This window comes from Capricornis sumatraensis, chromosome 15, assembly GCF_032405125.1.
Source record: "Capricornis sumatraensis isolate serow.1 chromosome 15, serow.2, whole genome shotgun sequence".
Classification (NCBI taxonomy): domain Eukaryota; kingdom Metazoa; phylum Chordata; class Mammalia; order Artiodactyla; family Bovidae; genus Capricornis; species Capricornis sumatraensis.
In genome coordinates, this window is record NC_091083.1 from 7,703,963 (window position 1) to 7,729,951 (window position 25,989).

Consider the following 25,989-nt stretch of genomic DNA (forward strand, 5'->3'; position numbering starts at 1 on the left):
CTATATTTCTGTTTTTGTGCCAGTTCCATACTATCTTGATGACTGTAGCTTTGTAGTATAATCTGAAGTCAGGAAAGTTGATTCCTCCAGCTCCATTCTTCTTTCTCAAAACTGCTTTGGCTATTCAGGGTCTTTTGTGTTTCCATAGGAATTGTGAAATTTTCTATTCTAGTTCTGTGAAAAATGCCATTGGTAATATGCTAGGGATAACACTGAATCTGTAGAATCTGACAAATGCTGGGCTGCATGAAGCATAAGCTGGAATCAAGATTGCTGGGAAAAATATCAATAACCTCAGATATGCAGATGACACCACCCTTATTGCAGAAAGCGAAGAAGAACTAAGCCTCTTGATGAAAGTGAAAGAAGAGAGTGAAAAAGTTGGCTTAAAACTCAACATTCAGAAAACTAAGATCATGGCATCTTGTCCCATCACTTCATGGCAAATAGATGGGGAAACTGGAAACTGTGACAGACTTTATTGTCTTGGGCTCCAAAATCACTGCAGATTGACTACAGCCATGAAATTAAAAGATGCTTGCTTCTTGAAAGAAAAGTTATGACCAACCTAGACAGCATATTAAAAAGTGGAGACATTACTTTACCAACAAAGGTCCGTCTAGTCAAAGCTATGGCTTTTCCTGTAGTCATGTATGGATGTGAGAGTTGGATTATAAAGAAAGCTGAGCACTGAAGAATTGACGGTTTTGAACTGTGGTGTTGGAGAAGACTCTTGAGAGTCCCTTGGACTGCAAGGAGATCCAACCAGTCCATCCTAAAGGAAGTCAGTCCTGAATGTTCATGGGAAGGACTGGTGCTGAAACGCCATTATTTTGGCCACCTGATGTGAAGAACTGAATTATTTGAAAAAAACCCTGATGCTGGGAAAGATTGAAGGTGGAAGGAAAAGGGGACAATAGAGGATGAGATGGTTGGATGGCATCACCAACTCAATGGACATGAGTTTGAGTAGACTCCGGGAGTTGGTGATGGACAGGCCTGGCGTGCTGCAGTCCATGGGGTTGCAAAGAGTCGGACACAACTGAGCAACTGAAGTAAACTGAACTGACATTGAATCTGTAGATTGCATTTGGTACTATAGTCATTTTCACAATATTGAATCTTCCTACCCAAGAATATGGCATATCTCTCTATCTGTTTATGTCATATTTGATTTCTTTCATCAATGCCTTATACTTTCCTGTATACAGTTCTTTTGTCTCCTTACATAGGTTTATTCCTAGATGTTTTGTTCTTTTTGTTGCAATGGTGAATCGGATTGATTCCTTAATTTCTTTTTTTGATTTTTCATTGTTAGTACATTGGAATGCAAGTGATTTCTCTGTATTGATTTTGTATCCTGCGACTTTGCTGAATTCACTAATTAGTTCTAGTAATTTTCTGATAGCATCTTTAAAGTTTTCTATGTATAGTATTATGTAATCTGCAAATAGTGAAAACTGTTGTTCTTCTCTGAACTGGATTCCTTTTATTTCTTTTTCTTCTTTGCTATAGCTAGGACTTCTAAAACTATTTTGAATAATAGTGTTGAGAGGGGACACCCTTGTCTTTCTTGTTCCTGATCTTAGGGGGAATGCTTTCAGGTTTTCACCATTGAGAATAATGTTTGCTGTGTGCGTATTATATGTGGCCTTTATTATGTTGAGGTAGGTTCCTTCTATGCCCATTTTTTGAAGAGTTTTAATCATAAATGGGTGCTGAATTTTGTCAAAGGCTTTTGCTTCATCTATTGAGATGATCATATGGTTTTTATCTTTCAATTTGTTAATGTGGTGTGTCACATTGATGTGTGTATATTGAAAATCCTTGTATCCCTGGAAGAAACTCAGTTTGATCATGGTGTGTGAACTTTTTAATGTGTTGTAAAATTCTGTTTGCTAGAATTTTGTTGAGGATTTTTGCATCTATATTCATCAGTAATATTGGCCTATAGATTTCTTTTTTGTGCGTTGTCTTTGTCTGGTTTTGCTATCATGGTGATGATTGCCTCGTGGAGTGAGTTTGAAGCATTCCTTCCTCAGCAATTTTTGAAAGACTTTTAGAATGATAGGCACTAGTTCTTCTTTAATTGATAGAAGTCCCCTGTGAAGCCATCTGTTCCTGGACTTTTGTTTTTTGGGAAATTTTTGATCATAGTTTCAATTTCAGTATTTGTAATTGAGTTGTTCATAATTTCTCTTTTTTCCTGGCTCCATCTTCAAAGATTGAACTTTTCTAAGAATCTTTTGATTTCTTCCAGGTTATCTATTCTATTGCCATATAGTTGCTCATAATAGTCTCTTATAATCCTTTGTATTTCTGCATTGTCTGTTGTGGTCTTTCCTTTTTCATTTCTAATTTTGTTGACTTGATTGTTGACTCTTTTTTTCTTCATGAGTCTGGCTAAAGGTTTGTCAATTTTGTTTATCTTCTCAAAGAACCAGCTTTTAGTTTTATTAACCTTTGCTATTGTTTCTTTCATTTCTTTTTCATTTGTTTCTGCTCTGTTATTTATGATTTCTTTCCTTCTACTAATTTTTTTTTGTTCTTCTTTTTTCAGTTGTTTTAGGTGTAAAGTGAGGTTATCTATTCATTGTTTTTCTTGTTTCTTGAGATTGGATTGTGTTGCTATAAACCTCTCTTAGAACTGCTTTTGCTTCATCCCATAGGTTTTGAGTTGTTGTTTTTTCATTGTCATTTGTTTCTAGGAATTTTTTGATTTCTCTTTTGATTTCTTTAGCCATCTGTTCATTATGTAGAAATATATTGTTTAATCTCCATGTATTTGTGTTTTTTACTGTTTTTTCTTGTAATTGGTATTTGGTCTCATAGCACTGTGGTCAGAAAAGATGCTTGATATGGTTTCAATTATCTTAAATTTACTGAGGTTTGATTTGTGACCCAAGATGTGGTCTATCCTGGATAATGTTCCATGCACACTTGAGAAGAAGGTGTGTTCTTCTGCATTTGGGTGGAATGTCCTGAAGATATCAGTGAGATCCATCTCATCTAATATAACATTTAAGACTTGTGTTTCCTCATTAATTTTCTGTTTTGATCTGTCCATTGGTATAAGTGGGGTGTTAAAGTCTCCTATTGTTATGTTACTGTCAGTTTCTCCTTTTACGTCTGTTAGTATTTGTCTTGTGTATTGAGGTGCTCCTATGTTGGCTGCCTAGATACTGACAATTGTTATGTCTTTCTCTTGAATGGGTCCCTTGATCATGGAGTGTCCTTTCTTTTCTCTTGTAATATTCTTTATTTTAAGGTCTATTTTTTCCAATATGAGGATTGCTAGTCCAGCTTTTTTTTGATTTCCATTTTCATTAATATATTTTTCTGTCCTCTCACTTTCAGTCTATATGTGTCTTTAGACCTGAAATGGGTTTCTTGTAGACAGCATATATATGGGTCTTGTTTTTGTATCCATTCAGTCAGTCTGTATCTTTTGCTTGGAGTATTTAATCCATTTACATTTAAAGTAATTATTGATATCTATTGACATTTTCTAATTGTTTAGAGTTTATTTTTGTAGATCTTTTCCTTCTCTTATATTTCCTGACTATATAATTTTTATTAGTATGTGTCTTGGCATGTTTCTCCTTGGGTTTATCTTGTATGGGACTCTTTGTGCTTCTTGGACTTGATTATTTCCTCTTCCATGTTGGGGAAATTTTCAACTATAATATCTTCAAAAATTTTCTCATGCCCTTTGCTTTTCTCTTCTTCTTCTGGGACCCCTATAATTCAAATGTTAGTGTGTTTAATGTTGTCCCAGAGGTCTCTGAGACTATTCTCAGTTCTTTTCATTGTTTTTACTTTTTCCTTCTGTTGGCAGTTATTTCCACCATTTTATCTTCCAGCTCACTGATCTGTTCTTCTGCTTCAGAGATTCTGCTATTGATTCCTTCTAGAGTAGTTTTAATTTCAGTAATTGTGTTGTTTGTTTCTGTATGTTTAACTCTACATCTTTGTTAATTGATTCTTGCATTTCTCTATTCTACTTTTGAGGTTTTGGATCATCTTTACTATCATTATTCTGAATTCTTTTTCATGTAGTTTGTCTATTTCCTCTTCATTTATTTGGACTTATGTTGCTAGTTTTTCTTACATTTGTGCAGTATTTCTCTGCCTTTCATTATATATATTTTTAACTTATTATGTTTGAGGTCTCCTTTTCCCAGGCTTCAAGGTTGAATTCTTTCTTCCTTTTGATTTCTTCCCTCATAAGGTTGGTCCATTGGTTTGTGTAACCTTTGTGTAGGGTGTGACCTACAATTGGCTTTTTAAGGACTCTTATAATTTTGCTTTTGCTTTTCTGATATGGATTTTTTACTGTATTTGGCCTTTGCAATCTCAGAGAGTTTCATCTAAAACAAGTCTTAAACTTTTTGCTCTCATCCTTTGTTGGATTCCAACTCTGAAGGGTGACTGGGGTCAAGACACTGCATAGGCCCCTCCATTTAGCTACCATTTTTGGTTAACTGCAAGCGCTTCGTAAGTGGGTAGTCTGGATTTGAAACCAGGCTATAGTACTTATTTGTGGATGGCTGAGGGAGATTATTTCATTGTTTTCAGTCTCAGTTTTTCTTGCTGTAAAATGGATGTCACAATATGTACTTCACAGTATTGTCATAAGGGTTAAATGAGTTAATGCAAGTAAAGCCCTTTGGCCAATGCTTAGGAGATAGTAAGCACTCAGTGGGGGTTATTCTTATCTTACCTTGTGAACTTGTCTTTCATTCACTGTTGTCCGTGATTACCTTGAGCACCAGTTTCCCATCCAAAGAACCCCCTTATACTGGTGATGGAGCTCAGAAACAAGTTCTAGGGTTGTCATGATTCCAGGAATGACCCACCATCTGAGCCAGGGCAGGAGGAAGAGTGTGGAGGCAGAGCCTTGTCCTGGCTTCCACAGGGGTTCATGTGTCTGCTACCATCAATATCCAGCTGCTCTTCTTCTGTCTCAGACCTCTTCTGTGCCTGCCCCCACATCCTTTCAGGGGGCCGTCATGCTCCAACAAAATCCTGTGAAGATCCAAATACAGTATAAATTTGAATGTATAGTATTGAGAATTGCTTAGGAAACCTTAGAAAGCACTGATGCCTGGGCCCCACCCTAAAGATTTTGCTTTACTTCAGCTGGAGTGGGGCTCAGGCATCCGCATTTTTAAAAAGTTCACCATGTGATGCCAATGCATATCTAGGCTGAGAAGCACTGGGACAACATATCTCTGGATTTCTGTGCAAGATTTCCAGTTTGTTCTGCTTTTATTGTGGACCTACTGTTTGTCATTTGGTTGCTTCAGCCTGTAAACATTCCATCATTCTCTTGTGAACAAGCTAATGGCTTTATCATGGTGTTCTGGGAGCTGACAGTGCCTTACAATACGATTAGACTTGTTGGCTGATTGGGGAATTTTTATTTGTGGATCCCAAATGTCCTTCTGAAAAGCAATAACCCAAATGTGTGCAACAGGAATGATTCAACCTTACATTTAGGCCATGATTTACACTCTTCTACAAGCTTTCACATTTGATGTGAGAGGTATTCCAGCACAGTGAAGGGGTCCTGTTTCAGGTAGGACCTGAAACGTGTGGGCTGGAATTTGTCTTATGCCACTATTTTGTTATTGAGACTCTGGCCATAGCTCTTAAATTCTCCAAGACTTTGTTTTCTTACTTGCCCTTTCTAGATAATTCCAGTGTGAAGTATAGACTAGACATTACCATATCTTTGTCCCATTCAGCAGATGAGGAAACTGTGGCATAGAGCAGACAGGTGAGTCACCAAGCTTTTTTGCAAAAGCTTGGGGCTCATCAAAGTCAGGCCCCATGGCTCAGGTGCTCAGTGCAGGTACCCCTGCCTAGGTACTCCTGCTCTACACTAGCCACGTGTCCAAAAGGCTGAAAGATATGTTGTTTCAGCTGTATGCACGTACACCAGGTCCTTTCTCCTCTCCATTCCTCTTCTTCTGCACTCTCCCTCCCTCCTTGGCCAGTGGGGAAGTCTGTGAACAATGGATTCCCTTTCATGGTGTGAGTGAGTGGTCGTGAAAGCTCAGAACGAAGTCTCCTCTACTGTGTTGGCACTGGCATGTCTGTTCTTGTGGTCTTCTCTGAGCAGAGTCAGAGAGCAGTGGTAGAGACTGCCTAGATATTCCTCAAATGTGCTTCTTCCTGACATAACTGAACTATATTTCCCAGCCCCCCTTGCAATTTAGTTTGGCCATTGACCGAATTCTGGCCAATAGGATATGGGTGGGAGCAATGCCTGCTCCTTTCAGGCCCTGAAAAGCTCCCTGGGGCCTCCACCTTGGGCTTTCCATCTCTTTTGTTTATACCATGGAGACTGTGTGTTTGAAGACTCTGGTGTTTGAAGACTCTGGTGAAACAACACAATGGAATCTAGGTTCCTGGATCAGGGCTCAAAGAAGAGCTTCCTGATGAGGAAAACTTGCATTGATCACTTATATGAGCAAAACAAAAACTAAACTGCTATTTTGTTTAGCTTTTGAGATATTAAGGTTTGATTACTTTATTACCTTAAGTGACTTTGGAAGAATAAAAAGAAGATTGGTGGTTGGGTGGGGTGATGGTTCTCACACCCAGAGTTCTCCATGGGATCAGCTGATCCTGCGTCCTTCTGGAGCTCCTTCCTCTGCCCTGTGCTGTGTCCATCACTGTCTTACAAGTTTCATCTGAGGGTTTACCCTTGTAAATCACATGCTCAAGAATCCCCATCTCAGATTCTGCTCCATGGGGTCCTAATGTCTCAACTAGAATGTAAGGGCAGGAATGTACTCAAGTTCCATTGAATTTCTAGTTACCTAATAAATGAATGTTTCAGTGCCTTATGTGTGTAAGTCACTAGCCATTGTGAATAAACACAAAGAAATATAAGTCATGAGTTTGGCTGTGTTTTCTCAAGTCTTAACTGAGGTTTCAGTTGTTGTTGTTGTTGCTTAGTTGCTAAGTTGTGTCCAGCTCTTTGCAATCCCATGGACTACAGTATACCAGACTTCCCTGTCTCTCACTTTCTCTTGGAATTTGCTGAAACTCTTGTCCATTGAGTCAGTGATGCTATCTAATTATCTTTTCTTCTGCTGCTGCCTTCTCCTTTTGGCTTCAATTGTTCCCAGCATCAGGGTATTTTTCAGTGCATCAGCTCTTTGCATCAGGTGGCCAAAGTACTGCAGCTTCAGTTTCAACATCAGTCCTTCCAGTGAATATTCAGGATTGATTTCCTTTAGGATTGACAAGTTTGATCTCCTTGCAATCCAAGGGACTCTCAAGAGTCTTCTCCACAGTTCCAAAGCATCAATTCTTTGGTGCTCAGCCTTCTTTCTGGACCATCTCTCACATCCTTACATGACTACTAGAAAAACTGTAGCTTTGATCATACCTTTCACTAGTCCTCCCACCCCTTATCTGTGACTTCACTTTCCCAGGTTTCTGTAACCCATGGTCAGTAACAGTCCAAAATATGACATAGAAATTTCCAGAAATAAACAATTTATAAGTTTTAACTTGCTCTCAGTGCTAAGAGTCCTGATGAATTATCATTCCACCTGGCTTTGTCCTGCCTAGGATCCTCACCCATGGACATCGTCTGCTCCTGATACCCAGCCACTTGCACCACGGCCCTGTGGTCCAGAATCATCAGAAGCAGATGACCTTCTTCTGACATATTGCCAGTAGGTCAGTAGTAGCCTAATGCTAGGTCACAATACGTACGTCATTCACCCCTCTTTATCTCATCATGGAGACGTTTTGTCATTTCACATCATCACAAGAAATGTGACTATAGTACGGTAAGATATTTTGAGAGAGAGAGAGGGACAACATTCACACAACTGTATTAACAGCATATTATAATTGTTTTATTTTATTATTTTTGTGGTTAATCTCTTACTCTGCCTAATTTAGAAGTTAGATTTTATCATAGGAATGTATATATAGGAAAAAATATAGTTTGTATAGGGGGTCAGGAATCCACTGGGAGGCTTGGGGAATATCCACATGGATAAGGGGGAACAACTGTACTCTTTTCTATGAATCTTGAAAGAATGTAGACAATATCACATATTTATGTTCCCTTTTTTTAATGAGCAGCAATAAAGAGAATCCTACCATTTTATTTAATGCCCTTATTTTTTAATCCAAGTGAGATTTAATTGTGGACGTGATTTTTAAGACAGTTTTCTTTTCCTTGATCAGTTCTTTATATGCTTTTCTTTTCCTTGAAAACTGGGCATCTGAGAGGATTACTTTTTTTTTTTTCTTTTTTTAGTAAAACTTTTGAAGAATTTCATATTAATTATAAAAGTTTGCCTGGCTGTGTAGGCAAAGAACATATCCACTTTAGAGCCCTTTTAAATCCACGCATAATTCCTTTAAAGAACACTATAACAGACAATGTGGCCTTTGGTTTGCAATGCCTGCTTTTGGCACAAGAGAAGTGGGGGCTTTTCCGTCTAGCAGTGGGAGAGACATGGTGAAGAGCATGCAAAAAGCGATTGCTTTAAGCGTATTGGCTTTTCCTTTCATATCTGCAACATGATCCTATTATTTTGAAGCAATGAGGTCATTTAAGTGTGCCTGGCTGGAGATTTGCTATTTTCCTCTATTCTTTCCTTTAAGTCTTTTTGTCAACCATGTTCTCCTTGACTAGCAGAGCAGCTGTCTGGGTAGTTATAATCCCATTTAAAAGGCCTCTATTATGTCAATAATATATTTATAGAGAAATTAGTCACCTGGGGTTGTTGGGTGATTCTTCTGTTTAGACATATTGTACCTCAGAAAAGCAAGATTGTCCCCTTCTTGTTAGGTAGGCCCGCTGCCCTGTCACGGTGCCACATTGGCTGAAACTGATTAGCAATTAACATGGAATATGCCTTCCTCTGTTTGCAAAGCCCCCTTAATCTTTGCCACTGATCATATTCCTCTCAAGCTTTGCTGATAAAGCTAAGATTGTAGATGTGTCTGGGTGTACAGGGCTTATAGAGTTTAGGAAAATATGACAGGCATTTAATGACCATCTTGTGGGAAAGGTGGGGAATCTAACCACAGAAACTTCCTAAACCTGCTAAAGTGCATTTGAGCAGTGTCTTAAAATTAGTAGTGCATCTTCCTGCACAGGTTCCATTCTTTTTTCCAAAGAGATTTTACATTCTTGCCGTATGAATGCAGGTCTAATGACGATCTACGAGAAAGTGGAAAGGCATGGGATGGACTGAATTCCTGAAATGGAATACCTGAGATTATTAAACTATCACCGTTAGTAGGTAGAGATTTATTTGTTGAAAACTCATGTTTTTGCAAACCATAAAAATAGGGCACTTTTTAACAGACTTTATAATAAAGGAGGGTAACATTGAAGTCAATCCCTGCACTACAGCATGTCCTTTGTACTGATTTTTCTTCATTTTTTCAAAACATGAAGGATTGATTTTTGAGACACAAAAAGGATTCTCTTCAAGGATGGCCTCATGGGGTCTCACTATAATTCCTCAATAGTTTAGGAAATGCTGAGGCAGAGTCATCTATTGGCTAGGTGGTGCTTGGTCTTGGAATGTTGGGGAAAGTTGTAAATAGAAGTGCAAAGAGAAGCAGCCTTCTGACTTTCAGTTGTTATCAGCTTTCAGTGCCAGGTAGGCTTTCAGAACCCTCATCAAATTGGCAGAGCAGGCCATAAGATTTAAATAATGAAGCATAAAACAGATGAGTTAAGAAAAACAGCAGTATTTATAAAGCACAGCTAAAATTCCCTCAGGTGTTTAGAATTATTTAAAATATGAAATTTAAAGAAACAAGAGGGGTTGGCCAGGTCTGTAGTTCTACAGGTCAGATGTTCTCTGTCCTCAGGCTAGTCCCACTCCTTACCTAGAGAAAGTTTCTCACTGGTCTTTCCTATGTTGTGCACCTCACCTGCTCCCACCTCCCCTCCCCCCACCCCGTATAGCATTGCTACAGAAAATGTATACTTTTCTACCTTGGATATATATAGTTGACATTTGAGAAAATTGAGAATAAGGGTAGAGGACTATTAAGACATCAAATTGTATAGGTTCAGGAAAGCTGGCTGCCTTTTGCAGCTATATGAAATCTGCTTTTTAGTGCACTAGCAGACTCACGTGATTCTCCTTAGAGAAACTGCTTATGGGGTTTCTACAGCCCCCACATGCTCGTGTTTACTTTCAAGGCCCCTTGGACTCAAGATGCCAATTTCCCACTTAGCTGATAAACACCCTTATGACAGTACATCCTACCTTGATCTTAATTGCTTCTTCTTTCTTCACGTTTATTTCTCGTTGTGACTGTGGAATGCTCCTGAGCAGTGCCATCCAGGTAGAGCTTTCAGTGATGATAAGGGTGTCCCCTGCATTGTCCTGGTCAGTAGACACTAGCTGCCTGGGACTGTTGAGCCCTTGAACTGTGGCTCATGTGACTGAGGGGCTAAACCTTTACTTACATTAAATTTTAATTAACTTAAATCTAAATAGTCTCATGGGGCCACTGTTTTGGACAACTCTAATGAGGTAGGAGCTTGTCCAGTAGCCAAGATGGGGAACCATGGTATGAATCACATGTCTTGAGACACATTGCAATGTAATATCTGAGAAGTTGACTCTGGAGCCAGACTAGATGGATCCAAACCCCATCTCTGCTTTTTTGAGCCATGAAATCATGGTGGTTGCTTACCGCTGTCTGTGTCTCAGTTTCCTCATCTATAAATTTAGCATGCATGCTAAGTCACTTCAGTTGTGTCCAGTGCTTTGCGACCCTATGAACTGTAGCTCACCAGGTCTCTCTGTCCATGGGACTCTCCAGGCAAGAATACTGGAGCATGTTCCCAATTCCTTCTCCAAGGCTATAAATTGGGACTTAGTGACAAAACCAGTCTCTACCTCATAGTGTTTGTGTAGCAATTTATTGACTGATCCATCGAAATCCCTTAGAATAGTCCCTGGCATACAGAAAGCCAGAGTTAAAAGAAGACAATACCAATGGTCCAGTAGTCCCAAGACTCTGCTTCTGGAAGCAATGAAATATATTAGGAGGATTAAATAGAACATTGAACTGTTCATAGATGCTCAGTCACCAGTTTTCATTCCTCCTTTTCTTTCCTTTCAGCACTGGTAGTTAATTAATTTATATATTCATCTAACAAATAAGACTTCTCTGTACCAGTTTTGTCCTGGGGGCTGGAAAAATACCAGTGAACAGAACATATTACCGGTTCTTAAGTTCATAGTCAGGTGGGGGAGACCATGAAGACTGAACATAAATATAGCCCCACTTCTTCACTTCTCTCTGTACCAGACTCTTTTGTCCTATGATGTTGCAGAAGCTCTTATCAAGAGGAGTCTGCTTCCTCACTCTTAAATCTGGGCTAGCCATGTGACTTGATTTGACCAACGTCCTACACTGTGCTTAGTTGCCCTGCCGTGTCTGACTCTTTATGACCCCATGGACTGTAGCCCACCAGGGTCCTCTGTCCATGGGGATTCTCCAGGAAAGAATACTAATTTGACAAATAGAATGTGGCAAGAGTGACCTCGTTCCAGTTCTCAGCCTAGACCTCAAGAGGCCGTGTCTCTCCCTGCCCGCTTTTTCTCTCAGATCCTGGCCTGGCTGCTTTGTGAACAAGTTCAAGCTAGCCTGCTGGAGGATGGAGACCACACACATGGCTCAGAGCCAAGTCAGCCCAGTTAAGATCATCCTGGACCAGTTAGTGCCCACAGAGCAGACCACAGATGCATATGCAAGCATTACTGGGCATAGCTCAGGAACTCATGTGTGAAGCCACTGAGTTTTAGGGGGGTATTTGATACAGCAATAGTCCAATCACTGTGGCAGCAATTACCATATAGTCATAAAGATAGGAAGGAGGGAAAATAGAAGAAATGCCTATTTTCTTTTTTTGGGGCTCCAAAATTGCTGCAGATGGTGACTGCAGCCAATGAAATTAGAAGATGCTTGCTTCTTGGAGGGAAAGCTATGACAAACCTAGACAGCATATTAAAAAGCAAAGACATCACTTTGCTGACAAAGCTCCATATAGTCAAAGGTATGGTTCTTCCAGTGGTCATGTATGGATATGAGGGTTGGACCATAGAAAAGAATTGATGCTTTCAAATTGTGATCCTAGAGAAGACTCTTGAGAGTCCCTTGAACTTCAAGGAGCTCAAACCAGTCAATCTTAAAGGAAATCAATATCTGAAGGAAATCAACCCTGAATATTCATCGGAAGGACTGATGCTAAAGCTGAAGCTCCAGGCCATCTGATGTGACGAGCCAACTCATTGAAGAAGAGGAAGCAGAGGAAGAGATGGTTAGATGGTTTGATGGTGGCAGAGGAAGAGATGTTTAGATGGTTCAATGGATTTGAACTTGGGCAGACTCAGGGAGGTGGTGGTGGACAGGGAGGCCTGCCATGCTGCAGTCCATGGGGTTGCAAAGAGTCAGACACAACTTAGCAAATGAATAACAACCATACAGTGATAAATACATGGTCTCCTAATGGAACATATCCCTCAGCTGAGGCCTGAGAGATAAAGATGAGTGTAGGAGATGTTTCAGACAGAGGAAACATCATTAGAAAGCTACAGCAAAGAAAGCAAAACAAGATTTTTTTTCCTATCTGCTGCTAGGAGCATAGGAATATAAATATCCTTTTACTCAAAGAACTTCTTATATAGTTGTGATGTCGAGATACATACACATAAAAAGAAGTCAGTTCTACAGAGTGAGCTATATTAACTTCTGAATTTGTTCAGACCCTGGTCCAAAAAGTGGGGAGTACACAGAGAAAGATCAGTGAGGACTGAAATAACAAGCCAGGAAGACTTCTTAGAAGATAAGCTGACTAATGGAACTCAAGGAGTTCTAGGACATGGCTGGGAGTGTGGGACAGAGGGAAATATTCCTGGAACCATTTGGAGAATTTTGTAGAAAGGCCCATTGAACACCTACTGTGTGCTAAGCCCTGTGGGAGGAATCACAGGAGATGAGAAAAAAGCAGGAAACACAACGATGTCTTCATGAAATTGAGAGTTCTGCTTGCCTTTGGGCTGCCGAGCACCTCTTAAGTTATGTCTTGGCTTTGGCACGTCACAAGCTTAGCCTGCATTCATTTCCTTCTGCGTTGTTGAGGATGCTGCTTTGTGGCAGGGCACAAGGGGGACCATGAAATTGTAGATCAGTGAGTGCACTTTTAGCTGTTCTTCATAGCAGCTAGGGGTTTGGTTGCCAGTTTTTCCAGAAGATGTCTCATGACCACTTTCCAGAGAGAATGAGAGTTCCACCTTTTAGTCCCCTGAAGTGTAGATTTCATGCTGAGCTGAAGATCTGAGCCCTGGGACATCGGTGCCCGTTGAGAGCTTTATCTTCTCTTCTTAAAACTTCTACTGAGCCTCCTCAGGATTTAGAGGCTTATATGGTGTTTTCTTAGCCAAAAGTCTTTGTAAAATTTGATTGTCAGAAATAAAACAAGAGCAACCCCCACCTCCTGAAAACAGTGCTTAAGAAAACCTTAGTTTGGAAGGAGTAGCAGCCTTCAGAGCACTAGCATTAGCTCGAACTGGCAAGCCTGGGCTGAAGCAGGGGCTTAGTTATTTCTGAGAGACATAGGGAAGGCTGTCATCAAAACTAAGCCCAGATATCCAGGGATCTGTGTGGAGACGATGCACACTGTCTCCTTTTCCAGTTTGCAGCTGTCTTTGAGATGAGAGTGTTGGGGGATGGGGTAGGCAGTGTTTGTAAAGACTCCTGTGATCCCCGCCCCCGCCACCTCGGCTAGTGGAGTCGCAGTCTCTAACCCTGTCTGCCCTTATCTAGGATTTCCTAGACCTAGAAAGGGCTCTTGAAGACCTTTGAAAATAAACAAGTGAGAAAGTTTCCCAAGACCATCCTAGCAATCCACTCTGACACTCCGGAGACAGTGGGCCATAGCTGGTCCCTCTGTCTCCTTTCATGGTCTAGCATTCTGAGATTCTTTTCCTTATTAGTTCAGAAGTGAGCTTCTACACATGAATGTCAAGTTCTCTGGTCAAGAGCGTTTGCTCTAGTCACGAGTTTAGAGAACTATTGTTTGAATGGAAACAAACACTTATTATTATCAGTGGCTTCTGAAAACTCATTTCAAATGTGTTTACGTATAGGGGATAGTTCCTTGCTAAGAAAACTCCTGTGGACAACTGGTTAACTTATAATAGCCATTTGGAAAAAATTGCTGTTTATATCAGATAAAGGAGACTTTCTATAACATACAAAGAGTGCTTACATATCAGTAAGGATAGGCCAAATACTCATAGAAAATTGAACTGAAGATATCAGATAGTTCTCTAAGAAACACATTAATTAAATCTATCCTGCATTTATAAATAGCCCCTCAGCCTTATAATAACAAAGATGTATATTAGGTATACATATTGTAATAATAAAGGTACATATTAAACTATAAGATAGTTTTCACATCCCAGATTAGCAAACATCTAAATGAGCAACTGAACTGAACTGAAATGTTTGATTATTTACTTCTTTGAAAAGGTGTGAAGAAAATGGAACTCTCATAAATCATTAATGACCATAATACATTGGTACTTCGGGGGCACAGTTTGGTACTAGCTACTAAAATGGCAAGTTGTTTGACCTAGAATTCTACTTCTTGAAATTTATCCTGCAGAAATACCCACCTATGAATAAACTGTTAAATGCACAAAGTTATTTGTGGTGGCAGTGTTTGTAAGTTCAAAAGGTTGGAAATTATTCTAGATGCCCATCAATAAGGGACTAGTATATTATATATATTAGTTATGCTACTCCAAGTAGCAAATATATTATGCTACATCACAAGGTATTAGGCAGTAGTTTAACAGGATGAGGTAGATATTTATGCACTGCTATGGAATGCTATCCAAGATGTATTGCTGTGAAAAGAAATTCAGGGTGCAGAAAAGTTTGTATTATGAGCTATCATCAGTGTCAAAAAAGGAAATAATGTATTTGTTTGTATATGCATAAAATACCTTTGAATATACACACACAAAATGAAAGTAGCCTTTTCTTCCAGAAGGGGGGACCTGGGTGCTTGGAAGAGAAAATTGGGAGTGAGAGGTATATTTTACTGCATGTTGTTTTGTATCTTTAGAATTTTGTACCACGTATATGAATATATTACCCATTAAACTCTAAGCCCTAATCAGAATTCTCAGATGAAGGTTTGTTGTCTTTCAATTTTCATTCATCTGAAAATTTGGAATTATTTTCCCTCAAGCCTATGAGAGAGGCTTGAAAACCACAGCTGATCACTGTCTTCTCCCCTTTGCCTCATCTAGTGCCTGGCAGAGAGCAGGGACTCAAAAATATTTGTTAGAAATATAAAGGAAAGCAAACGATGCATGAGATGACTTCATATAGAGGCTTGCCGCTCCCTCTGTGGATACACGGGGCTGATCATGTCCATGTGATTTCCAGGGGAATAATTTTACATTGAAATTGATTACTTTCCTTTTTAAAGAAAAACTGAAGAAAAGAAATGGATGCAATTGAGAATGTGGTATTAGAAACCTGTCACTATTTTGGCCACACAGTAATCACATGTCCTTGGATACTGATTAAGTCTTTCTGAGAGGATGGAGAATGAGCAGAGAAATCTGTGTGCTTTGTCTTGAGCGTGATATACTGGTAGTTTAATACCTGGCTTATTGTGTGAAAAAAACACACCCCAGTTTGTAGTGTTTGCCAGTTTCCATGGTGTGAATTCTCTCATCATAGACACAATGTGATGTCTATGAATGTGAACTTGGGAGGATATGATGACAGTTGGCTCTCGTGTCCTAGTAGGAGCCAAGTTCAGCACATCCCAGGTTATGACCAGGCAAGTTTCCCTTCCATAGTTAATGGCAGAGGCTTCAGAATGTAAGTGAACTCTTTGAAGGGTTGGGTTCTTAGAAATGTTTTGTAATTCTTCTAAGCTGGGTGGTTCTCAAAGAGTGATCCATGCCCATTCTTGGGCCATTCCCCCAAACCTATGGAATTAGAGCCTCTGGGGATGGGGCCCAGCAATCTAGATTTTAAAGAGCCCTGCACGTGATTCTGGTGCATGCCAGAATTTGGGGCCCACTGCTCTAAGCCTCTCTTTTCCCTGGAAAGGGCAAGGGGTATTTTTCTTTTTTTTTTTTAATGCAGGGCTATAGTAAGGATTAAACAGAATAATGACTATAAAGCATAGGCATGGTAATGAAGGTGATTTTTCTGTGGCTCAACTGAGTTTGAAGTATGCCTATTCCTTTTCTCATGTCTAAGGGCAAGAGATAGTCCAAGAAGACACAACTGTAGCTTTCTATACTATACAGTTAGACCATGTGTAATTATCTCTTTTAAAAAATTGAAGTATAGTTGATTTATATTGTGTTTCTGGTGTACAGCAACCTGATTCAGTTTTAGACGTATATATATACACACACACACACACATTCTATTTCTGATTCTTTTCCATTATCGGTTATTAATTGAGTAGAGTTCCCTGTGCTATACAGTTGGACCATTTCACTTCTTTATAAGTAGCAGTATGCGTCTGTTAATTGCAGGCTTCTAATTAATCCCTCTGACCTTTCTCCTTCGGTAACTATAAATTTATTTTTAATGTCTGTGAGTCTGTTTCTGTTTTCTAATTAAGTTCATTTGTATAATTTTAAAAAGATTCTACATATGAGTGATATCATAGGATATTTGTCTTTCTCTGTGTGACTTACTTCACTCAGTACAATAGGTCCATCCATGTTGCCGCAACCATGTATAATTCTCTTAGTTCTCATAACATCATTTGGGAGAGGTGAATACCAGCATTATTTCCCTGTAGCATGCTTATGTAGAGCTTGATGCCTCAAATTAAGGCCATGGAGGTGACTCTCTTTCAATACCCAGCTCCTTGGCAGATCCGAGCCTTTTTTAATTGATTAAAGCAACTTATATGTGCCAAAAACCAGTCTCTATGACAAGAAGATGGGGAATGGGAGACGTAAGGAACATGTTTGGAGTTTTAGAACTTGAACCTCAGGAAAGGCTTGGAGTTAGATAACAACATTTGTGATTTGGAGAATATTAGCTGCATTTATTGAGCATCTATTACTTATTAGGGCTTATAACATGACTTTTCACCAAAGGCATTATCTGTCCATTTTACAGATGAGGAAACTGAGATGGAGAGTTCAAGTAAGGTGTTCAAGGTCTCAATAGACAGTTGGATCCTTGTTTACAAGAAAGGAACAGAGTCAGTCTTTACATTGTCTCTTTCCTTTTATGCCTGTTTTTTCCTCTTTTGCTTGTCAGTGATATGAATCATGGTGAATAGAAGGACCACTAACCCTGTTCCATGTTTTAAAAAATATTTTTGCCTTTGGGCATATTTCAGAAGCTCTCATACCAGAAATATCAATGAGGTCTTCCCTGGAGTGCAAAGATGACCTTCCAAAGGAGTCAGTGCAGTGTGGGGGTGGGGGCAATAGGGTCCTGCCATCCAGTGGGTGGGTTCTGATTGTACCACTTATTAATTCTCTGATCTTAAGTCCATGGTTTTTCCTTGCTAAGTGTCTTAGGTTGAACTCCTTAGAGGCAGAAACTCAGATGGAGATTTTTGTACAAATGATTTATTAAGGAAGGATTCGCAGGAGAACTCTGAAATAGAATGAGGAAGCTGTGAAGGGAAGAGGAAGATACTGAGTATAGAATCCAACTTAACTGGAATCTAGCCTGATCCCATGGGGAGCTCTGACATGTAAATTGTACCAAAGACTTGGTCCCAAGGAGGTCACCTTTTGTACCCTTGTGTCAGTCAGTTTTTGTCCTGGGGGCTTCCATGGAGTGGAAGCAGCCTCCCCATCAGGTGTTTCTGTCATAAGAAGGCAGTTTTCAGGAGAAGAAGGCAGCTCTGAGCATCAACAGCCATTATTCATCTAAATGGGATATGGACAGGGTAGCAATCTCCTCATATGATCACCCTCAGCTTTATCATTTTAAAATATAGATGCTAAATGATATAATCCATTCAGAGGGTTAAGCACAGTGCCAGGGACAAAGAACACACAAAATCAATGAAAATGTTATTTCTCTTCCTATTTAGTTTAAGGAGAGTGACTTCATTTCTTTGGTTGAGATTGAAGGAATTTTCTCAAATAACCTTCAGGTTAGAAGAAGAAAATGTTGTAGATGCTTATTCACTTTTTTATTCAAAAATATTTCCTTCACACCCATTGTGTGCAGTTGTAGTAAGATATGAGACCTCTGCTCTATGGGGGCTATCATTCTACTGTGGTTTAGTTCAGCTCAGTTGCTCAGTCATCTTTGCGACCCCATGGACCACAGCACGCCAGGCCTCCGGGTCCATCACCAGCTCTGGAGTTTACCCAAATTCATGTCCATTGAGCTGGTGATGCCATCCAACCATCTCATCCTCTGTCGTTCCCTTCTCCTCCTACCTACAATCTTTCCCAGCATCAGGGTCTTTTCCAATGAGTCAGTTCTTTGCATCAGGTGGCCAAAGTATTGGAGTTTCAGCTTCAACATCAGTCCCTCCAATGAACAACCAGGACTGATCTCCTTTAGGATGTACTGGTTGGATCTCCTTAGAGTCCAAGGGACTCTCAAGAGTCTTCTCCAACACCACAGTTCAAAAGCATCAATTCTTTGGTGCTCAGCTTTCTTTATAGTCCAACTCTGACATCCATACATGACTATTGGAAAAACCATAGCCTTGACTAGATGGAGCTTTGTTGGCAAAGTAATGTCTCTGCTTTTTAATATGCTGTCTCAGTTAAGTTCAGTCACTCAGTTGTGTCTGACTCTTTGCGAACTCATGAATCGCAGCATCCCAGGCCTCTCTGTCCATCACCAACTCCCGGAGTTCACTCAGATTCACGTCCATCGAGTCAGTGACGCCATCCAGCCATCTCATCCTCTGTCGTCCCCTTCTCCTCCTGCCCCCAATCCCTCCCAGCATCAGAGTCTTTTCCAATGAGTCAACTCTTCACATGAGGTGGCCAAAGTACTGGAGTTTCAGCTTTAGCATCATTCCTTCCAAAGAAATCCCAGGGCTGATCTCCTTCAGAATTGACTGGTTGGATCTCCTTGCAGTCCAAGGGACTCTCAAGAGTCTTCTCCAACACCACAGTTCAAAAGCATCAATTCTTCAGTGCTCAGCCTTCTTCACAGTCCAACTCTCACATCCATACATGACTACTGGAAAAACCATATCCTTGACTAGATGGACCTTAGTTGGCAAAGTAATGTCTCTGCTTTTGAATATACTATCTAGGTTGGTCATAATTTTTCTTCCAAGGAGTAAGTGTCTTTTGATTTCATGGCTGCAGTCACCATCTGCAGTGATTTTGGAGCCCAGAAAAATAAAGTCTGACAGTTTTCCCACTGTTTCCCCATCTATTTCCCATGAAGTGATGGAACTGGATGCCATGATCTTCATTTTCTGAATGTTGAGCTTTAAGCCAACTTTTTCACTCTCCACTTTCACTTTCATCAAGAGGCTTTTTAGTTCCTCTTCACTTTCTGCCATAAGGGTGGTGTCATCTGCATATCTGAGGTTATTGATATTTCTTCTAGCAATCTTGATTCCAGCTTGTGTTTCTTCCAGTCCAGCGTTTCTTATGATGCACTCTGCATATAAGTTAAATAAGCAGGCTGACAATATACAGCCTTGACGTACTCCTTTTCCTATTTGGAACCAGTCTGTTGTTCCATGTCCAGTTCTAACTGTTGCTTCCTGACCTGCATACAGATTTCTCAAGAGGCAGGTCAGGTGGTCTGATATTCCCATCTCTTTAAGAATTTTCCACAGTTTATTGTGATCCACACAGTCAAAGGCTTTGGCATAGTCAATAAAACAGAAATAGATGTTTTTCTGAAACTCTCATGCTTTTTCGATGATCCAGCGGATGTTGGCAATTTGATCTCTGGTTCCTCTGCCTTTTCTAAAACCAGCTTGAACATCAGGAAGTTCATGGTTCACGTATTGCTGAAGCCTGGCTTGGAGAATTTTGAGCATTAATTTACTAGCATGTGAGATGAGTACAATTGTGCGGTAGTTTGAGCATTCTTTGGCATGGCCTTTCTTTGGGATTGGAATGAAAACTGACCTTTTCCAGTCCTGTGGCCACTGCTGAGTTTTCCAAATTTGCTGGCATATTGAGTGCAGCACTTTCACAGCATCCTCTTTCAGGATTTGAAATAGCTCAACTGGAATTCCATCACCTCCACTAGCTTTGTTCATAGTGGTGCTTTCTAAGGCCCACTTGACTTCACATTCCAGGATGTCTGGCTCTAGATGAATGATCACACCATCGTGATTATCTGGGTCATGAAGATCTTTTTTGTACAGTCCTTTTGTGTATTCTTGCCACCTCTTCTTAATATCTTCTGCTTCTGTTAGGTCCAGACCATTTCTGTCCTTTATCTAGCCCATCTTTGCGTGAAATGTTCCCCTGGTATCTCCAATTTTCTTGAAGAGATCTTTAGTCTTTCCCATTCTGTTCTTTTCCTCTATTTCTTTGCATTGATCACTGAAGAAGGCTTTTTTATCTCTTCTTGTTATTCTTTGGAACTCTGCATTCAGATGCTTATATCTTTCCTTTTCTCCTTTGCTTTTCACTTCTCTTCTTTTCACAGCTATTTGTAAGGCCTCCCCAGACAGCCATATTGCTTTTTTGCATTTCTTTTCCATGGGGATGGTCTTGATCCCTATCTCCTGTACAATGTCATGAACCTCCATCCATAGTTCATCAAGCACTCTATCTATCAGATCTAGGCCCTTAAATCTATTTCTCACTTCCACTGTATAATCATAAGGGATTTGATTTAGGTCATACCTGAATGATTTAGCAGTTTTCCCCACTCACTTCAATTTAACTCTGAATTTGTTAATAAGGAGTTCATGATCTGAGCCACAGTCAGCTCCTGGTCTTGTTTTGCTGACTGTGTAGAGCTTCTCCATCTTTGGCTGCAGAGAATATAATCAATCCGATTTTGGTATTGACCATCTGGTGATGTCCATGTGTAGAGTCTTCTCTTGTGTTGTTGGAAGAGGGTGTTTGCTATGACCAGTGCATTTTCTTGGCAAAACTCTATTAGTCTTTGCCCTGCTTCATTCTGCATTCCAAGGCCAAATTTGCCTGTTACTCAAGGTGTTTCTTGACTTCCTACTTTTGCATTCCAGTCCCCTAGAATGAAAAGGACATCTTTTTTGGGTGTTAGTTCTAAAAGGTCTTGTAGGTCTTCATAGAACCGTTTAGCTTCAGCTTCTTCAGCGTTACTGGTTGAGGCATAGACTTGGATTACTGTGATTTTGAATGGTTTGCCTTGGAGACAAACAGAGATTGTTCTGTCATTTTTGAGATTGCATCCAAGTACTGCATTTCAGACTCTTTTGTTGACCATGATGATAATCCATTTCTTCTGAGGGATTCCTGCCCGCAGTAGTAGATATAATGATCATCTGAGTTAAACGCACCCATTCCAGTCCATTTTAGTTCACTGATTCCTAGAATGTCGATGTTCACTCTTGCCATCTCTTGTTTGACCACTCCCAATTTGCCTTGATTCATGGACCTGACATTCCAGGTTCCTATGCAATATTGCTTTTTACAGCATCAGACCTTGCTTCTGTCACCAGTTACATCCAGAGTTGGGTATTGTTTTTGCTTTGGCTCCATCCCCTCATTCTTTCTAGAGTTATTTCTCCACTGGTCTCCAGTAGCATATTGGGCACCTACTGACCTGGGGAGTTCTGTCTAGGTTGGTCATAACTTTCCTTCCAAGGAGCAAGAGTCTTTTAGTTTCTTGGCTGCAATCACCATCTGCAGTGTTTTGGAGCCCAAGAAAATAAAGTCTGACACTGTTTCCACTGTTTCCCCATCTATTTCCCATGAAGTGATGGGACCAGATGCCATGATCTTCATTTTTAGAATGCTGAGTTTTAAGCCAACTTTTTCACTCTCCTCTTTCACTTTCATCAAGGGGCTCTTTAGTTTCTCTTCACTTTCTGCCATAAGGGTGGTGTCATCTGCATATCTGAGGTTATTAATATTTCTCCAGGAAAACTTGATTCCAGCTTGTGCTTCTTCCAGCCCAGTTTCTCTCATGATGTACTCTGCATATAAGTTAAATAAGCAGGGTGACAATATACAGCCTTGATGTACTCCTTTTCCTACTTGGAACCAGTCTGTTGTTCCATGCCAATTCTAAGTGTTGCTTCCTGAGCTGCATCCAGGTTTCTCAAGAGGCAGGTCAGGTGGTCTGGTATTCCCATCTCTTTCAGAATTTTCAATAATTTATTGTGATCCACACAGTCAAAAGCTTTCCATAGTCAATAAAGCAGAAATAGATGTTTTCCTGGAACCCTCTTGTTTTTTTTTTTTTTTTGGTCATCCAGTGGATGTTACCAATTTGATCTCTGGTTCCTCTGCCTTTTCTAAAATCAGCTTGAACAACTGGAATTTCAAGGTTCACATTTTGCTGAAGCCTGGCTTGGAGAATTTTGCGCATTACTTTACTAGCGTGTGAGATGAGTGCAATTGTGCGTAGTTTGAGCATTCTTTGGCATTGCCTTTCTTTGGGATTGGAATGAAAAGTGACCTTTTCTAGTCCTGTGGAGGAGCAGACAGTAAGCTATGACATATATCTAGCAAATATTAGCTTGTGATAAGTACTACACAAACTATATGTTGCAGGGTTGGAATCCAGAAGGACTGGAGAGCTACATTAGATGGTGCGGTCTGACACTGACTTGAAGGGCAGTAATGAGTTGATTGTTCAGAGTGGTAGGAGAAGGTGGTTTCAGGCAGAGAGAACGTCTAGTGCAAATGTGCTGAGGCAAGAAGGACGCTGGAAAATTCAGCGTGCAGACAGGAAGCCGGAACTGGCATCTAGAGCAACATGGACAGTAGGAAAGAAGTCCAGAAATAAAGGTGGGAAGGTGGGTACAGGCTAGACTCTTCAAAGCCTCGGTAAACTGTTCTAAGAAATTTAGATTTCATTATAAGTCTCAAGAGAAGCCAGTGGTGAGTTTATACAGGGGAGTGAAATGAATTTATATATACTGAAAAAGATCATTCCAACTGCTTTTGAAGAATGGATGGTAGAAGAATGAAAGTGGACGCAGAGTGACCAATTAAGTAGGTCATTTTAAAGATAATGTTGTCTTGGAACCAGGTGGTGGAACAGAAGAAACAGATGTAAACACATTCAGAAAGAGAGGTAATGGATTCAGGAAATGTTTTGGAGGCCAACTCAGCAGGCCATGTTGACAGATTGGATGCTGGCCATGAGTGGAAAGGAGAAATCAAAGATGGGTCCTGTATTTATGACTTGAGCCTCTGGGCCGATGGATTAGCTATTTACTGAGACAGGAAAGACCAAGGGATATTGTGTATCCCCAAAAGAGGGAAGCAAATGAAAGACAAGGTATAAGGAGTGAAAAGAAAGAAAAGGAGCATGCCACATGTAATGTAGAAAATGTAAAATTAGAATACAATGGAGTAAACAAGAGTTTAATTGGCTTGGAAATTGGATGCATAATAGTAAGAGTTATATTGGAGTTTGAAAAGCCTATTGAAAGGAATTTGGTGTGGTGATCAGCATTTCTCAGAGAATGGCAAATGTAAATTTATTCTTCTTCTAAGAGGAAGTTGCGTCTGGGGGTATTTAGGTTCTGGAATCTTGGAAGGACTGAGGGTTTACTTACTTTACAATTATAAGTGTTTTTCCCCCCTTCAAATCTAGTCATCAGAGCCATAAGTACTAGGAGTAAAGTTCTTTTCAAATGGGAATATTTTCTGAGTGATATACTTTGAAAGTCTCAATAGATGGGTAGGAAAAAAAAAGCAAAATCTCAGCTTTTTCCATTGGCCCAACTTCTTTTGGGGCCATAAGAGGCAGGGGCTAGCATTCTGTTTCCATCATACTCAATAGTAAAAACTCATGAAGCAAATGTAGCATTACTTCTTCAAAGATTTAAAATTAAGAAAAATATTTTGGGGTTGGAAACTTGGGAGCAATGGGCTGTGCTGATCTGTCTGTCCAAGACCAAAAATTCCAGTGAGCTTAGAAGAAAACACAGCAGAAACCCTCCTGTAGCTTTGTTCTTGGTTAACTGTTCTTCCTTCAAGGCAGACTTTATTCTTCCCAATTAAGCCTCCTCCTATTTTACAGTTTTTAAAACGAATCTCAAAGTTTATGGAAGAAAGACAGTATAGAGGCAGTTAAGATGTTGAGTTTTTTTCATAGCCTTGCTGTTATGCTCCTGAGAGCAGCTCCCTGGGAGCCAAGGGAAGGAGTGGGGATTCTCAGAGGCATCTGAGATCATTTAGTGGCCATCCAGTTGAAATCAGGACCTTTCAGTCAGGACTCTCTCTTCCTTTTACTTGTCTAGTGGCAAAAAGGACAACATCTTGGTGCAGACGAAGGGAGGTTATGGGTCCTAGTTGAGTGTTTTGATTGTGCTAACATTTCTAGCCACCTGTGGACTTCTCTGGGTGAGTATTAGTTAGACACTGTAATGGAATCAGCCAGTCTCTAGCATCAGGAAATTATGCCCAATTTCAATACAGTTGAGATGACTAGAGGGAAAAGCATTCTTTCTTTCTTTAAAAAGTTAATTAATTAAATTTTGAATGTGCTGGGTCTTCACTGCTGTGTTCAGACTTTCTCTTGTTGTGGTGAGTGGGGGCATCTCTTGCTGTGGAACTTGGGCTCTAGGTTCTCTGACTTCAGAATTTTCAGCTCACAGGCTCTGGAGCTCAGGTTCAGTAGTTGTGGCCTGTGGCTTAGTTGTCCCACAGCATGGGACCTTCCTGGACAAGGATTGAACCCATGTCCCCTGCTTTGGTGGACAGATGCTTAACCACTAGACCACTGGGGAAGTCCAAGCATTATTTCTTGATATCTACTATGCTCCCTACAACTGGACATGTCATATATATACTGGAGTTATTCTTCACTTCAGCACCTGAATATTATAGTTTCCATTTCAGTTCCATGGGAGAGCAGTCCTGCCTAGCTGGATCTGAGGTATGGATACATCAGGCAGGAGAAGTTGGGTGGCATCTCTTTCTCTAGCTTACTATGTGTACTGATTTTCAAGAGATTCTAGAAATTTCCTATAAGAGGAAAATAACTTGAAATGGACTTGGCAAGGGAAGGGTTACAACAGAATCTAAGATTCAGGGAGGGACTCTGAGATCCCCATGAGAATTCCTTTCAGTTATAGGAGACAGCATAGTGGTGCCGAGTCTACAGTAAAGTCACATTGATGTTCATCCTGGGTTTAGTACCAAGGCCGGCACATGACATTCTGATAGCAGTGTGAGCCCTGGGAAGAAAATGGGTGACGTTTTCAAACTAGAAATCTAGGTGACTGTCCAACAGAATTTTGTGATGATAAAAATGTTTTAGGTGTGTTCTGGGGAACACATGTAAGAATTAAAGATTTTAAAATTAAAAAAAATAAAATAAAATAAAAAATGATAAGAATTAAAAAAAAATGAATATGCAAAAAAAAAAAATAGTATTCTCTGGTCCCACGGGGCTACTGAGCATTTGAAATGAGGCTAATGTGCTAAGAAACTGAAGTTTAAAGGGTCACTTGTGTCTAATGCTCAGAACAACTGACTTCTTTAGTATCTACAGTGTTATAGAATCCCTACAATTAAGCATAGCTTCGTAAAGCCAGGTTAGAGACATGGAAGGTGGCGGTGGGGACAAAGGGTGGTGAGTATGGAATGATAGCAGAGGATACAGTCCAAATCAGTTCAGAGCCTGATAATAATCAGCTTATGTACTGAACTTCTTGTATAAGCAGGGGGAGTTTTAGACCTGGCCAAATCTTTGCATGAATGACCACATTTGGACCCACGTCAGTTAGGTTATAGTCAGAAGGGACGATTGAACTCTTTGCAAGGTGTTCAGCACCTGTTGTAG